The following is a 16,795-nucleotide window of genomic DNA, read 5'->3' on the forward strand; positions in this document are numbered from 1 at the left end:
TGAGTAAAAGATACGACATCTTAAGCCCCCTGGCTCTACTCCCCCAGAGGCAGACCTGGTAGCAAGAACATTTATAATGTCACCACTGACAGGTTTCCTTTGACAAGGGGGAGGTGTGGGCAGCAGAAAATGTATGTTAACTGGGAACCCAAAGACTTTGGTTCAGGTGCTGGCTCTGCTATTTATTAGCTGCCTGACCTTGGGCAAGCTCTTTAAACTCTATTAACCTTAATTTCCTCATCTGTGAAGTGGCTTAATAATACCTACACTGCCCACATATGTAGGTGAATGTGAGCATCAAATGTAGGTTCAGAAGGGATCACATAGGATTGTGTACATAAAAGAACTCATCATAAAAGTTCTGTGAAAATACTGGAATACTAGAGTTCAATACTATTGGCTGAACTCCTTGCTAAATCAACCGGTTTCAATGGGTTTAGGGAATTTTTCAAAGGAAAAAGTTCGATCTCTGCATATACAAGCATAATCCTTCACATGCACATTTTGTTTGAAGCCAGAGCAATAATGCATAGATTCTAGGAATTTTCTTCTCTCTCTTATTGTGGGTATACTGATTTTGCATGTGTCACTAATAAGGCCTGCCTATGGGGATGGAACTAAGTTATTAGACAATATGTAGCCACAACATCCTATCATCTCTATTGATGGCGTTTGCCACTAATAGAACTGAGTTGCTAAGAAAGTACTCAGAGTTATAAAACAACAATAACAACAACTTTTGTGAGTATGTTTCAAAAAACAATAGCGAGACTTTCTACCTGCATTATAGCTCATGTACATAATCATACCTACTGATATATAAAAATATATATAAATCTTTCCTGGTTCATTTTAGAAACCAAGATTGGCCTTTCAGTTATTGGATTTCTAAATTCTATTCTTATGCTCCTTCTGAAGAAATGGACAGTTAGCAAAAAATATTATCCCTTACAGTCAAGTGGTTGTACCGATACAGATTCTGCTTCTCCTATTCATTTCTCTGAGTTGGTCTATTCCATAGTCATTATTGTACCCTTCTTTATACCAGTGGAGACCCTTTGAGTGCGGGAGACTAATCCCTTTTTCATAGGCTCAGAATGACTGTTCCAGTAGCAATCCTCAAGTGTTCTTATAATATGGAGAGAAGGCCTAAGATATAGGTTTCAGTGTCAGGTTGTCTATATTCAAATCTCTTTTTCGCCACTAAGCAACTATGGGACCTTGGACAAGTTGCTGAAGATTTCCAAGCCTTGGCTTCCTCATCTCTAGAACAAGCATAGGATAGTACTCACCTCATAGTTTTGAACTGAGGAGTGAATGACCCAGTGCATAGGAAGCGAAGCACATAGTTCGCATGCACTGAGTCATTGAGCTGAGCCCATGTGCTGAGCGCATGGTTAAAGCTCTGTTTATTGAACACTTTCTGCTCAATAGTAAAGAGCATTGGCTCAAATACCTGCAACCAAAACTGCTCTTTGGTGCAAGCTCCTTAACTTCCCTGTACCAAAAATTTTGCATCTATAAAATGGGAGTAGTAATACCCACTTCATAGGGTTGTGGGAATTAAATTAATGCCTGTAAAGTACTTAAATTAGTTACGTGCGTGGAATTTTGCTAATTTTTACGAAGTAAGCACTTACTATTATGAACAAATCCCCAGTTTGGTATCACAAGTAAAAAGTTTGGTTTTCCTCATGTAATCTCAGTGTGAGACAAAAGCCCACTCATTCATTCAACATGTTGTTATTGATACCTAATAAATAACAAGTTATTGTTATCACTGACTCCCCAACAAGGTCTTGACTCTAATGCAAATTGCATTTTAGAGGAGAAGACAGGCAATACATGTGGGCAAAACATAATTTCACATAGTCATAAGTTTCAGGAAAGAAACACAATAAGGTGAGACGATAGTGAAGAGAAGGTGCTGCTTTACACAGACAATGGACCCAGTGTGTCTCTCTGAGTAGCTGACATTCGAACAGGTAAATCAAGTGATGGGAAAGAATCAGCCAAGCAAAGAATCAAGGGAAAAGTAACGAAGGTCCTAAGATGGGAAGAAGCTTGCCTCATGGGGGAACTCAAAAAAAGCAGCCAGTGTGGCTGGAACATGAAGAAGTAGGGGCTGAGCAGTCAGGGAGTCGGCAGGGCCAGATCACACAGATGCTTACTTGCCACGGCAAGAATTTTGAGTCTAGCAAAATCAAGAAATTGTTTAATTTAGGCCATCTAATCGTGAAAAATGCCAAGAATGCTTTTTCTCTATCAAGTAATTGGTCCCAGATTCCTAGCCTTATCTCTAGTTCCTGAAACAAAGGGATACAAACGATAGTGAACATAGAGGAATATGGAATTCAGATACACCGCAAAAGTCTCTCTAAGAATAAATGACAGACAACTTAAAAACAACTGATTGAAAACAAACACAAGGATTAGGCTTCTTTCTGGTTTTTCTATCCTTTGAAATAGCACCGTAGGAACCCTAGCTTCATTATCTTTGTACAAGTGAGGAAACTGTGGTTTGGCAGCAACATATGTAATGATCCCAGCACACTTCTCAGAACATAGTATCCTCTCCAAACACTTCCATATAGCATAGCCTAGCCTGCTAAACTTGAAAGCTAATGAGAAGTATACCAAAAAAAAATTGCTTCCATATAGACAAAATGTATTTTCATTTCCATTTTTAACTAAAACAGCATAGACTTATTCTATCAAAATTCTGCAAAACTGCCAAAGTTTTGCCTGTCAAGTGAGGAAAGTACTAAATAAAAATGTCTTCTATTTCCAGAGCATGTTTTCTAATCTCTTACCATCTACTGCTTCTTCCTGAGGACTTATATCTATCTCTATCTATTCTTCAGTGTGTAGGTTTGTGTTAACATGACTGTTTTATTTTTCACAACTCAAACACATTAGGATAATGAAAAAGTAAATGACTAACTATAGTAGCTGACAGTTGTTTTACATTTAGAATCATTTCACAGAGACTCTGAACTAAAAATTAGCTGCTGAGACTTTGCTGAGTAGGCTTTCATTGCAGCCTTTGTGGCAGAACAAGGTCACAAGAGAGCTTATATTTTGCTCCAGAGGGGGAGAAATCTTTCATATGGATTAGATTAAGCCATTCAGGTTATTTTCTCCAAAGCCATCACATAGAGCAGTGTTACTTCTTCATATGCAAAGAGAGGTGGCCTATGAGCATATTATTCAGGTTATTTGCAAAACTATGTGTCTAGACATGTTTTCCCTCTGGGTGGAGTATCTCAAAGGAATCCACATAATTGATTGTGGAGACCCACATAATGGTTAAGAGCGACTTCTTGCTGGTTCAGAATATGGCTATAATAATTTGGCTTCCTTTGACTTAGACATTTTCATATTTTGACACTAAGAGAAGAAGTTCCACATATATATTGGGTGTCTGGTCCACTTCGTGAACTCAAGGGTAGCTCAAAACATTTTTCCCAACACAGAGCTTATCACCTTCATCCATCTTTCCCACATAGTAGGCCTGGTCAGAAATCCCTCACCTATGGTACTGATCTTTCCTGTGTTTTATGAGTCCTCCCTTTGGAAGATACATTAATACTTGCTCCAGAATGCAGAGTGCTTCCTTGCCAGAAGGAAGGGATTTCTGCAAGGCATATTTATAGGGATACAGCAGGGATGGGCAACTCTCAGGCTTCCAGGGAATAGCAGGTAGCCAGATTTGTAAATTTAGGAAGCCCCACCTGAGACTTTGGCCTATTACTGACCAGAATCAAGGACTTACCTGGCACTTGGTCCAGAAGCATGACTATTTCCCAAGTTTGAGCCTGGAAAATAATCTCATCCAACATGTGGCATTTTACACTTCCAGGGAAAAGACAGAAAGTTGATGGGGTCTTCAGGAAGCAGCACGTCTTTGACATCATAAACTCTTTTGAGGTAGGAAAATGACCCACATTTTTTTGTTATATTCCCCAGGCCATGCTCAGTGCATGCTAGATACTCAGCAAATACTTTATGGAATAGAGCCAACCTCATTAGCTATGACCTATAAAGACTGCCTTAGTTAGTAAGTAAGACAAAAGTGGTGGGCTGTTTAGAATTGGCAGGGTGTCCAAAGATGATAAAGAAATGATGAAAGGTGATTTGAAAAAGAATAGACTAAACAAAGGTGGCAAATGCTGGCATTTCTTGCACAATTGCTAAAAATGAGTCAGCAAGCACAAGGCCAACTTCAGCTGCCAATAAAATAAATGAAATAGATAATGTAAGGGGAACAGCTCTACTAAGTCCAACATGCCTATCAACACTCACATTCACACCTTCCTGCAAGCACCACTTATCTCACAGTAAGACACTTTAATGACAATCTTTAACAGGCCTGGCTTCCCTTGTAAAAAGAATAGAAGGCAAAGTGGAAATTCAAAATGAGAGCTGAAATTTTACTCAGAAAGAGTGGAATAGACAAAAAGACTCTTCTTCCAAAGGGAAATTAGCCAGAAAAGTTTACCATTTACAACAAGGGTTGTGCTACTTGCTTCTGGCTGTTAGGCCAGGTTGGCAACTGGAGATATGCTGGTTCCCATTAAATTTAGGAAGAACACTGGTGGGGCTTAGTCAAGACCAGGTGCTCACTCCCTCTCCTGCAGGGGAACTGAGGCTTCAGTTCCTAACCTTCCCTGGGCGTTGGGAACCTAGTTCCTACAGCTTCAATTTCTCTTTGCCAATAGGTTCTCTATTTCTGGTACATGGAGGGTTGTTTCCCCCCACAAGTTTAAATATGAATTATTTTAATTTTAATATATTTAATCTAGCATTCTATGTGCCTGAAGCAGAATAGGAGAGAGAAGTTGAGCTTAAAATCAACCCCATCATCTTGATCTGACGATATTAGCTCTCTATAGAGCACAACAGATTTTACTCTTGGATAACAACATTCAATAGGGAAAAATAAAATCATGATTCAGGCTTAGCCTTCATTATAGCTTGTCTGAATCTTGAAAGTAGTGCAATTGAAAGTCATGCATTTGTACCAGGTACCGTACTGAGCACACTGTCCCTGTGTGCTCAAAAATTATTGGGACCAAAAGTCAATATGAGCCACTGATAAGATGTGACTGACAAGAATTAATACAATCATCTTTGAGAGGAGGCATAACAATGAGCTTTAGGTTCAGAAATACCTAGAAGAAAATTCTGGTTCTACATTTACCAACCAGGTGACCACAGAGTTAAGAAATATTGTGCCCATTTGCCAGTAAGAAAAGTGAGTCTTAGAGTCACGCAGGAAACTTCTAAGTTGTGGTGTGGATTGAGCACAATTACATAAGTAAAATACATTTCACTTAGGTGGGGTTCAAGAAATCTTAGGTGCCTGCTTCCCCCATTTCTCCCTCCTTCACCCTTGCTTTAGACATTATTAGCAGCATAATAGAAATCAGATCAAGTGGCATAAATGTTCAGCTTCATTCCATACTGGCTGGGGTAAACCTGGTCAACAGGATTGAGTTCTGTGCACTGATTTCTGAAGAAGATTTAGAAATTCTCTCTATTGCAACCAAGGGAAAGTTGGAATGAATGACTGCCAAGGTCCCTTCCACTTCTAATATTCTATACTTTTTATGGAAAGAGATTAATGAAGAATTCTAGTTATTCCATACAGAGTCATAAATGTAATACAGCAGTCCCATCACATTTCAGATTCCTGCTGTACTGCTTTAAATAATCTAAACTTACAATAAATCTCATCAAGCACAGGATCATAAACTCATAGAAACAAGTAACTCATTTTTTAAGTATAAAGGTGTACATTTTGCAATGCCAAAAACAGAGCTTTTTCTACTACATGTAACCTGATCAAAGAGAATGTCGAAAGCAGCACTGATGTTAAAATAATTTCATTATGGAAATCAATTTTAAATCTAATCATGAATTAATACATGGCCCATAAGTGTATAATTTGGGTGGAGAAACAGTCTAATCAATTTTAAAGACATCTTTTTAAATGTGATTCAAATTTTAAGAAAAAGCTAGAAGACTCTTCTAAGGTAACAGCTCTTCAGCTACATTTCTGTCACAGACAGGATTTTATACCTTTTTGGAGAAGGCTTTCATGACGTTAGAAAGGTAACACGGTAAGAGCTCCAATAGACAAAATTTAAGAGCAGCCAGGCGTGGTGGCTCACGCCTGTAATCCCAGCACTTTGGGAGGCCGAGGTGGGCAGATCACAAGGTCAAGAGTTCAAAACCAGCCTGACCAATATGGTGAAATCCTGTCTTTACTAAAAAAATACAAACATTAGCTTGGCGTGGTGGCATGTGCCTGTAATCCCAGCTACTCAGGAGGCTGAGACAGGAGAATCACTTGAACCTGGGAGGTGGAGGTTGCAGTGAGCCAAGGTCATGCCACTGCACTCTAGGCTGGGTGACAGAGTGAGACTCCGTCTCAAAATAAATAAATAAATAAATAAATAAACAAAAGCTTAGATGTTTAGGAATTAGAAACTCCCTTAAAAACAGTCAAGACTGGCTTGTCATGTTTTATGCAACTATTTGGACAAATGGTAGGAACCTAATAAGAATGTGTTGATCAAATTTGAGAGTCTCCTTCACACAGGTGGAATAATTTTTACCCTCTTTGCTTCCATAAATGATTTTTAGGAGGCTTATGCCAAGTGATGTATGCATTAAAGCTCTTAAAATACTGAATAAAAGCCATATTGGATGAGAGGATAGTAAAGATCCTAATCCCCTCTAGGAACAAAGCACTTGGCTGTGGGTTTCCCTTTGCTCTGTACTTCCTAGAAACCAGGGGAGACATGGGACACATTGATTCTCATTATTTGAGAAAAGATAACTCTTCCTGATACTTAATTCTCTAACTAATGAGTCATACCATTACAATATAGGGGGCACCAAACAACATATGAATAATGTCTGAAATTTGTTTTGAGGACCTCCAGATGCATTCATCATTTGGCCACTTATTTATTTATTTATTTTTCTTGAGACAGAGTCTCACTCTGTCATCAGGCTTGAGTGTAGTGGTGCGATCTCGGCTCACTGCAACCTCCACCTCCTGGGTTCAAGCGATTCTCCTGCCTCAGCCTCCTGAGTAGCTGGGTCTACAGGGGTATGATGCCACCATGCTCAGCTAATTTTTGTATTTTTGGTAGAGAAGGGGTTTCACCATGTTGGCCAGGATGGTCTCGATCTCTTGACCTTGTGATCTGCCTGCCTCAGTCTCCCAGAGTGCTGGGATTACAGGTGTGAGCCACCGTGCCTAGCCTGGCCATTTCTTTGAAAGAGCCAAGGACATAACATTGAAAGGTAATTCTATACAGATACTTCTGCTATCAGGTATACAAATGAAAAATTTGTTTTTCTTTTCCATGGAAGAGGAGTGTCTTTATACTTCAGAGAAAGATATAGCTGGACAGATGTTCTGCAGGAGAGCTGCTCTCTTTACTGAATTCATTTCTTTTAATAATGAATCAAAGCTCTCCTAAGAGAAATCGAGGCTGAAATGTCCAGCAGCTGGCTAAAGGTCCATTACTCGACATTGGTTGAGTGGAGGAGTGTATCATGCCACAAATGCAGTCTAATACGTGGCACTCCGTTGAGGAAATTTAGCATTCATCGTCACTCAGTGTGTAAGGTGACGGCTAGCACTTTTTGACTTCATTTAGCCTCAGCTGACATAGAAAAATGATTGTAAAAATAAAGTTTTCATACAGATGTGTTTCTCACTTGAGAAATTTCTCTGTATATGTGTGTTTGGATAGGTGTGTATGTGCATATATACATACATACATATATTTTATTGAATGAATTCATTGCTTAAGCACTAACTATGTGCCAGATTGCAAAACTGTCCCTAGAACTCTGTTTAAGAGACACTATTCCTTATCATCTCAGCTGCCTTCAGCACCCACATGGTTAACTGGGAGAGCTGCACAATGCAGAAGTATTACTAGGCATCTGTCCTGTCTTTTTACTTCTGTCCCAGGGTTTTATGTCACTGACCATTGTTTATAAAGCCCCCACTCACTCAACTTCATTCTTGAATCTACATCTAGAAATATATTAACCAAGTAAAGAACATGTTTATAGATATCTATCATTTTGAAAGAGGACAGCATTTAAAAACGAACAATAAACTGCATGCTACGGCAAAAGAATACCATGCTGACTTTTGCATACTCACAAAATCCAGAACAGATTATTCAAAGAACTCTCTGGAAGCTGACAAGCTTATAAAAGCAATCCTAATAAAAAATTTCTGCATTCTGCATATATAACAAAGTTACAGCATGTCACTTGCTCCATAAATTGCCACTATTACCACTTGGAGCAGAAGGAACTGTACATAGATAAAGATATATATGTGCATAATTTCATATTCCCAGAGGGAACTGAAAAATTATGTACATTAAATAGTGTTTTAATTGCAACATGAAAAACTACATTAAATGGTTCATGATATGGTTCATGGTCCCACAAGGGTAAAGTCAAGTGTAAATGCTGACTACCATAATGGGGAGAAACCGGCCTTTGGAGGCGCTCAGGCCTGGGGGCAAATTCTAGCTCTGTCCAGGATCTACTGCTTCTAGGTGATCACTGGATTGCTCTGAGTCTGTTTCCCTATCAGTAAAATGGAGATATCAGATACCTATATTACAGAGAGTTTTGCGGAAATTAAAGGAGAATAAAAAATAAGCCCCTACCTATTTCATTTTTTGTCAAATTATTAAATCAATTAGAAAGCTTAATGCAGAGATTTATTGTTCCTCTATGGATGATCATACAGGCCAATATTATTAAGGCCATGCAATAGCTGACAAGATTTAAGACTGAAATTCAATATACATATTTTCAGCTCTCAAATTCTATGATTATCTGAGCACATATGACAGCAGAATGTAAAATTCCTCTGAAGACCAATTTTCAGAAAACTACTCTAGCATACATGTGAGAGCAATATTTAGGCCTCACTGGAGTGTTTCCATTTATCAGCCTTCTAGTAAATCTACATGATTTGCCTATACTCATAAATAACATGCAGTAGTTCTAATAGCATTTGTTTTAAAAAGCAACAGGCTCTGTGCTTTCACTCGTATCATTGCTTTATTGCCTCAAGTGTGTGTCACACTTCCCATTCTGCTTTAAAGGTCCAGTTCAAATATTTTTCATTCACAAAATCTTTCCATGCCTACTCCAGCCCATGAGGTCCTCTCTAGCCTGAAGAAAGCTTGGAGTTTGCTTGTGGACACAGACTGTCCTTCCTTGCTTAGCAATGGGTTGGGCAGAGAAGGCCCAGTCCATGTTTGGAGACGGGCTGAAGGTCTCTAAGTGAACACAGACCTCATACACTTGCAGATATTGCGAATTTTTTAAAAATGACTTTTCACATTTTTAACATCATAATTGCCATTTCTATTTTGATTGTTTATTTAAGTGAATAATCTTTTAAGTTTTGTGACAATCTTCTAACAACACTGTTTTCAGTTACCCACATGGAGATTATGAGAACTCCATTTTCAGCAACTGAAGGTCTGTTCAACAATGGCCTAGTACATTCGCCTGTGATTCAACACACACTGTGTGGGGCCTGAAATACACTACAACCACACCACCTTCCCAAGCTATCCCAGTGTCGGTGAAAGGGAAATGAACTCTGCTTGGCTTCTCTCTTTGCTTCTCCAGAAACACCCTCTATCCCTCTCCACCCTACACTGTGCTCTGGGAAGCTGAGCTAAAGAACGCTCACACGGTTCCCCTTCCACTGGCTGCTGGTTTGGTTTTGCCAGTAGCAGGTGCTGGTAGATTGGAAGATGGAAAGACAGTGAGATTAGGCATTTATTCCCCTGACTCCCTCCCCATCAGGTTATCATCATGTCCCACAGATCCTAGCAGGTGGCCAACTCTGCAGCTCCCATCTCCTGGTAACTGTTTTCTCCTGTCTTCTAGGCCTATAAAACAATACAGTGGAAATGATTTTCTCTGCTGCTAACTCTGGAATCTGCTACTACCCCTAAATCTGGCCTACATCATTGTAAACAGTCCCTTTATTAACTCTCTTAAATAACACCAAGCTGTTTATACCAGGTGGTTTCTGCCATGACCCTGACTGAGCCTTGAATCTAGGCTAGAAACAGCAGGAAAAGAGCCACTCTGGACCAAAGCATTATGGCTTGTTTTAGCAGAGGTATTACAGGCAATGTTGCAATGAATAAAGGGTAGCCTCTTTACTATGAAGTGTAAGGGCAATTGTTATGATCTATTAAGTTATAGGAAACCAACAACTAGATTTATGCTACAAACCAATCAGGGTAAGAAGGAACCCATTAGTAAGAAAACAAGAATATTAATGAGCAGTATACCAGAAGATAAATCTAGCTGAAGAATATTTTATAATTTCATACAAATATACCACCCTCTCAAAAATGTAGGTTTTTCTGCTTCTACCATCACTAAAGCACATCATTAAATAAGCAGAGAGAGATGGGCAAGATTCTCAAACTTTAATAAAAGGGCTCAGAAAGATGGACACATGTTGGTATGGACATAGCGCTGAAGCCCACTGAGGCTATACTATATTCTGGGCTGTACCCTTTTACTGCATTATTATACCTATCAATATCTACACAGAGATGTAAGTTTATTTGAATATAATAAATTCACTGAAAACTGGAATCCTCTATTTGTGTGATAATGCTTGGCCCTATAGTTTCCTTTCTAAGATCGAGTATTTCAAGAAACAACACTAGATTCCTACTTGACAAAAGGCTTCTCACTTATATTAAGAAACTACTCTTGAACTGCTGTCTGCTTATTATTCTGGTGGCCTCTCATCTTCCACAGTCCCAGACCTTTTCACTGCGATAATGTTCTCAGGAGCCTCATGTGTCCAGGGAAGCCCTTTCCTGCACCTTCCAAATTTACTCGTACCCCCTTTCTTAATCAATTTTATTTCCTCTTCACCCTCTTCTACTCCCTGCTACCGTCACTCAAGGTCACCTCAAAGAGAAAAAAACGTTTAAAAAAGAAGTTAAGCTGGAAACGCACACTGAGATCTCATTCATATTCTGCACTGATTTCCAGACCATAAAACTCCTAGAGAAAGTGTTCTTTGATAATGCCTAAAATAGCCCCTTTTAGCTTGTGTTTTGAAAAAAGCACACCTTGGATGTACCTTTAAAAGGAGTTGCATGTAACAACAGAACTGAAAGAGGCCAAGAAAAAGGATTCATCTCGTTTTTATTCCTTTTTTTATTAATGCAGAGATTCTTCTCACTAAAAGTGCCTAAGAGAGACTGGCCAAAGTACTTGGTGAGGCAGCCATCTGGAGGGTGAGAGGACTGGGGAAGCACCGATGACCCTAATTGTTCACAGTGTATGGGATGTGGAGCCCACTGTACCCAATGCCCAGCTCACATCCACTGACGGCAAAGATGACTTCTAGTCCACAGACTCACAAGTCTGGCAACTGTCTTCTGCTGTAGGTAATAATCACTCCAGCAGTGAGCACAGCACATGGCCTTCAGGGCTCATCACTCTCCCACTTAACACTCCCCCAAAGTCCCCCAAAGATTGCTCATTATAATTTGTACAGGATAGACACTTGGAACATAATCATTGAATAAATGCTTGATTGAGGTTGACTTCACCATTCTCTTCAGTTTGCAAACCCCACTCCCCTGGCTCTAAGGCAGATCAATTTCCATTTACCCTTTAGTGTCTGTGTTTGGACAGTGGGCAGTTACTTCAAATTGAGGGCTGAGAGGCCTCAAATTAGCACATTCCCTATACCACATGATTCATCTTCAAAGAACTTTCCCATCCGAAACTAATTAATCCTCTCCACATCCCTGTGAGGTAAGAGTGGTGTGATCATCTCCAGGGTATAAGGAAATTGGGGATGAGGAGGTTACAAGCTGTGCCAAGGGTAATTAAGGGTGTCTGCAGGGGAATGAAGTCATGATATACCAATCCCAGGCCATTCCTCCACCTTTCACCATGCTTTGACTGTCTGAACATTCTCTGGGTTTTGGTGAAGACATAGACAGAGTCTAGGAGACATGAGCATTTCGGGGGGTGGGGGGGAAGACTTGCCCCTGCTGAACACTTGAGATGTCTTTCCTACAATAAGTTGGTATTAGAAGTCACTTCTGTGCTAATATCAAAGAAGGTATCCAAGAAAAAAAAAAAGCCACTTCTCTTATTCTCCATAAAAATATGTCGTTAGGTAAATTTAATACTGTCTCCCGGAAAGAAGGCTGAGAAAAACACATCTTCATCTGTCTTCCTGGGAAGCACATAGTGAGGTTCACTCTAATGTCTTCAGAGGCATAAGCCAGCCCACTGGCAGCCTTGAGGTTCAGGGTTGCTGCCCGTCCAGACCTGTGATCTGCCCGGAGCAAAATGATAGCACAGCCCTCCTTAACACACTTTACCCAGGCTTTGCTTCTCTGCAGCTTGTCTCTCAGCAGCTCCCCAGAGAATGGCATAAAGCAAATATTTCAGCCATCTCTATCCTAGACCTTTCTCACTTTGCTGAAGAAGAACCAGGATTGGTGATTTCCAATTCAACCACCAAAACCGTATCCTTTTTCCTTTGCTGGCTCCTCTTCTTCCTCCCACCTGCCCCAAGCTTCAGGCTTTTATGTTATTACTATTTACTGTCTCATAGTATAATATATAACTATATAATAGGAGGATGCTATTACTAGTACTTTCATTAGGGATCACATTCACTGTCACACATTTGACTCCCATTTCTCTACTGCCGGTTTCTAAATCACCAGGCCTCTCCCTGACCTGAAAAGGCTGCATTGTAAATTATAATTTTCTTCAATTTTTATACAGTATGAGTTGCAGTAGGTAATTTACTATTTCATTTGGAGAATGACTAGTCCTAATAGTGAAACTCTGTAATGTGCCAATAATTAAAACAGTATAGACAGGACTAGCATATGATCAGACAAATGAAACAGAATAGAAAGTCCAGACATAGGCTCAAATACGCATAAGAATTTGTTGTGTCACAAACATAAACTAGTAAAGTAGGGATATACACTTAAAGAAGTTGAGTTGGGACAACTGAGTGACCAGGAAAAAAATAAGGTTGGATACATACCTCATACTGTACACACAAAAACAAAGCCATAAATATTTCCAAAAAGAATATTTGAACATAGAATAATTTTATTAAGTAATTTTACATTATTTAATTAAGTTTTTAAGGAATTGTTATCTTAATGGCTTAGAGGGTATATTCTAAAAAGTCCATCCTTACATGTTATTGGTACATATATAGATGCACTTATGAAGAAAATAATATATCTGGAGTTTGCTCTAAACATTCTCAAAATAGGTGAGAAAATAGATAAAATAATATTGGCAAAATATTCCTAATTGTTGAGGCTGAATGATGGATAGCTGGGGTCTATGATACTATTTTCTCTATTTGTATATGCTTAAAATTGTTCATGATAAAATGTGTTCTTTTTAGTGCCAGAAGAAAATATGAGTGACTTCCTTGGAGTGGGGAAAGGTCTTTCTAACTATGATTCAAGACACAGAAAGTATAAAATTAAAGTTTGATAAATTCAACTATATTAGACAACTTCTGTATGTATAACAAAAAAAATCATAAGCAAAGTTAGAAACAAATAACAACTTGGAGAAAATATTTTCAACTCCGATCACATTTAAAATAATAGATAATCTCACTAATATGGAAATAGCTACTAGAAATCATAAGAAAATTATCAGAAATCCAATAGAAAAATTGGCAAAGAAAATTAATACACATTTCATAGAAAAATCCATCAAATGGCCCTTAAATACCATGAGAACAGTTGAGCATCTTTTTGAATAGGAGAAATGAAAATTAAAATTATATTTTATAACTTCTAGATTTTGACCAAGCTGATAGATGAACATGTTTGCTTAAAAACTCTCCTTTTGAGAAGACCACGGGAAATCACATTTTAATATATTGCTTGGGGGAATACAAACCCTGTGGAGCAATTTGGCAACATTATTGAAATTTCAGATGTACTCACCCTTTACCCCAAAAATCCTACTCTAGTTTTATTCTACAGGTAGACTTGCATACATGTACAATGATGTATTGGCATCATATCATTGTAGCACTGTGTGTGATAGTAAATGTCTGAAAACAACCCAAGTGTCCATTAAAAGAAATATAGATATGTGCACACACACACAGACACACACACATACACGTTACCTATTGTGTTACCGAAGTTACTTCATATGTTACCTATTGTGTTAGAGAGGGAACAGTATGAAAAACACTATATGTGTTTACTCATATATGGATAAATATACTCAGTAAGAATACTTAGGAAACTAATAAAAGTGATGGCCTACAGGTGGAGAGCCAGGGATAAAACAAATACAGTACAAGGGAACAGAAGTGAGAAAGGGTCTTCTCAGAGTATAACTCATTTCATTGTTTTGATTTATAATCCATGTGAATGCATGACTTATTCAAAAATTAAATTAAAACAAGACAATTCAATTGGCTCTATAGTTTATGGTTAAAGCTCAATAGTTCTCTCTAATGGACCAATGACTTGGAAAATTCAAACAGCAGATAGCACAAAATAGCATTTTTGTTTGGCTTTGAAATGCATCATTTGGAGGTGGGTGTAGGAGTACCTGACAATTCACCATCCTAATTACATTTTGCAAATTGCACTGGTAACGTCCCCTGAGATCCTGGTAAGAACACATTCACAGTTGTCTGAAATAAAAGCCAATTAAGAATGAAGGTAAGGAAGATCAACAGCCAGGAAGCATTGCCTTGCTTCCCCAACAGGTTTATTTCCATTTACGTATACAGTGTTGTGATGCGCTGGCTATTAACAGCACTTCTCCCTTACTCTATAGACCAACAGGTATCAACTTTTCTGTCCCCCAGATCTATTTCTATCTTGCCCCTATGCCTAACTTCAGATTCCATGTTTAGAAGGATTTATCTAAACTCTACGTAGCAGATAATTCATTATCCATTTTTAAGATTAAAAGCACATAATTGCCATAAAAAGTGATCCACAAGAGATAATTACTATGTAACATGATGTATACATATATACATGAGATATATATAATGTTGGACAAATAAAAAAATTGCTTTTATACACTCATTAGCCCATATTGTTTTATTGCCCTTGAATAGACAATGTATTTTATGCTTTGTGAAATATTAAAAATAGCTCCATATCTCCCATGACTACATTTGAGGTTCTGGGACCCCAGATTTCAGGCTGCTGAGTAGGCAAGAGGAGGAGGCCTGAGAATTCTCACCCTTTAGCCCCTGGTATGAAGTCTTCAAAGGAAGAGGGGCTACCATCCACTCCAATAGGAAAGGAAGCAATGGTTTCTTGTACATATATATTAAGGGGGAAACTCCTGTTATTTAGCTTAGTGAAAAAGCTAAATATTTTGCCACACCTGGGCTATTTCTCAGCATTTCAGTTTCCTTACATGTAGAATCAGTCTTAAAAGTTAGAGTATAACATTGGGCAAGTTATTGAATCTCCCAGTGCCTCAGTTTCCTCATTGCAAAAATGACAGAATAATAGAAAACAATGACCTCAAGTGAGTGAGTTAATTTGTCTCAAAGCACTTAGACTAATAGCAGGAAGAGAGGAAGAACTCCATAGATACTAGCTACCCACATGAGACATTTTAGAGGTAAGTATGTTTAAAACTACCTTTCTGGAGCCAGGTGACCTCCTGAGATGTTACAGAATATATCCTCTGTCACCATTTTCCTTAGACTAATTAGCCATAATACAAATGGAAAATGATTGACTTTCACAACCTCAACTTTACTGGGTGTTGAGTGATTTACATAACACTGTAGCTAGGAGGTCCTAGAACTGCATTCCTTTCTTTGGCAAATTTGTATGTCTTCCTCCAAAGGCAATATTTATTCATCGTATCTTGTCTGAGTAATGACTCTGGGCTGGGGTTAGGTGAAGAATGTCAATCCTTTTTCCCACCCTCGGTGCAAGGGCTTAGAACATGGGAGCAGAGGAAGACATCACATTCAGATAAAGTCAGAACCAACCAGCCCACGGCTTGACAAGAGAGTTAGAAGAGATCCAAGGTAGGGCCTATTTATAAGTGAAAAAACAAGGCCTTCAATTTGCCTCCAGAATCTGACACCGCTGAGTCTCTACTTTGCATCACAGGGGGGATATTAAATTCATGATCTAGAAGTAAATGAGAGAAAATAATGTTTATAATCAGTAGTTTAAATGTGCACTTGTCTCTCTTCTATACTGTCTCTTCACAACATCCAAACAGGTGAGCAAAAGAAACTAGGAATGCTGTACCCAGGAAAAGACAATTTTACAAAAATGCTCCCCCAGTCATTGAATCTTAGGGAAGAAAATGGAACCAAACTGTGTCCCTGATGGGAAATGAGAGGAATAACTAATGCTTTCCCAGCTAAAAGTTTGAAAAATATGCTTTGCCACATTCAAAATCTTCACCCATTTCTTTCTTTCCTTACACTTTCCTTACCAAAAAGCCACATTTTAATTAATTCCATAAAATAATCCAATTTATACCCTCTAAGGCAAGCTTGTCCAACCCATGGCCCACAGATCACAGGTAGCCCAGGACGGCTCTGAATGTGGCCAAACACAAATTTGTAAACTTTCTTAAAACATTTTGAGATTTTCTTTTGCAATTTTTTTTTCAGCTTATCAGCTATCGTTAGTGTTAGTGTATTTTATGTGTGGCCCAAGATAGCTCTTCT

At 38.6% G+C, this 16,795-nt stretch overlaps 1 protein-coding gene across 1 annotated transcript in view; it reads right to left on the reverse strand.

Moving 5' to 3' along the window:
• The window catches only part of LYPD6B (LY6/PLAUR domain containing 6B), a 102,707-nt gene that overhangs the window by 11,643 nt on the left and 74,269 nt on the right, over nucleotides 1-16,795 (reverse strand). The gene's annotated exons all lie outside the window — the stretch shown is intronic.

Source organism: Colobus angolensis, unplaced genomic scaffold (assembly GCF_000951035.1).
Source record: "Colobus angolensis palliatus isolate OR3802 unplaced genomic scaffold, Cang.pa_1.0 Scaffold215, whole genome shotgun sequence".
NCBI lineage: Eukaryota > Metazoa > Chordata > Mammalia > Primates > Cercopithecidae > Colobus > Colobus angolensis.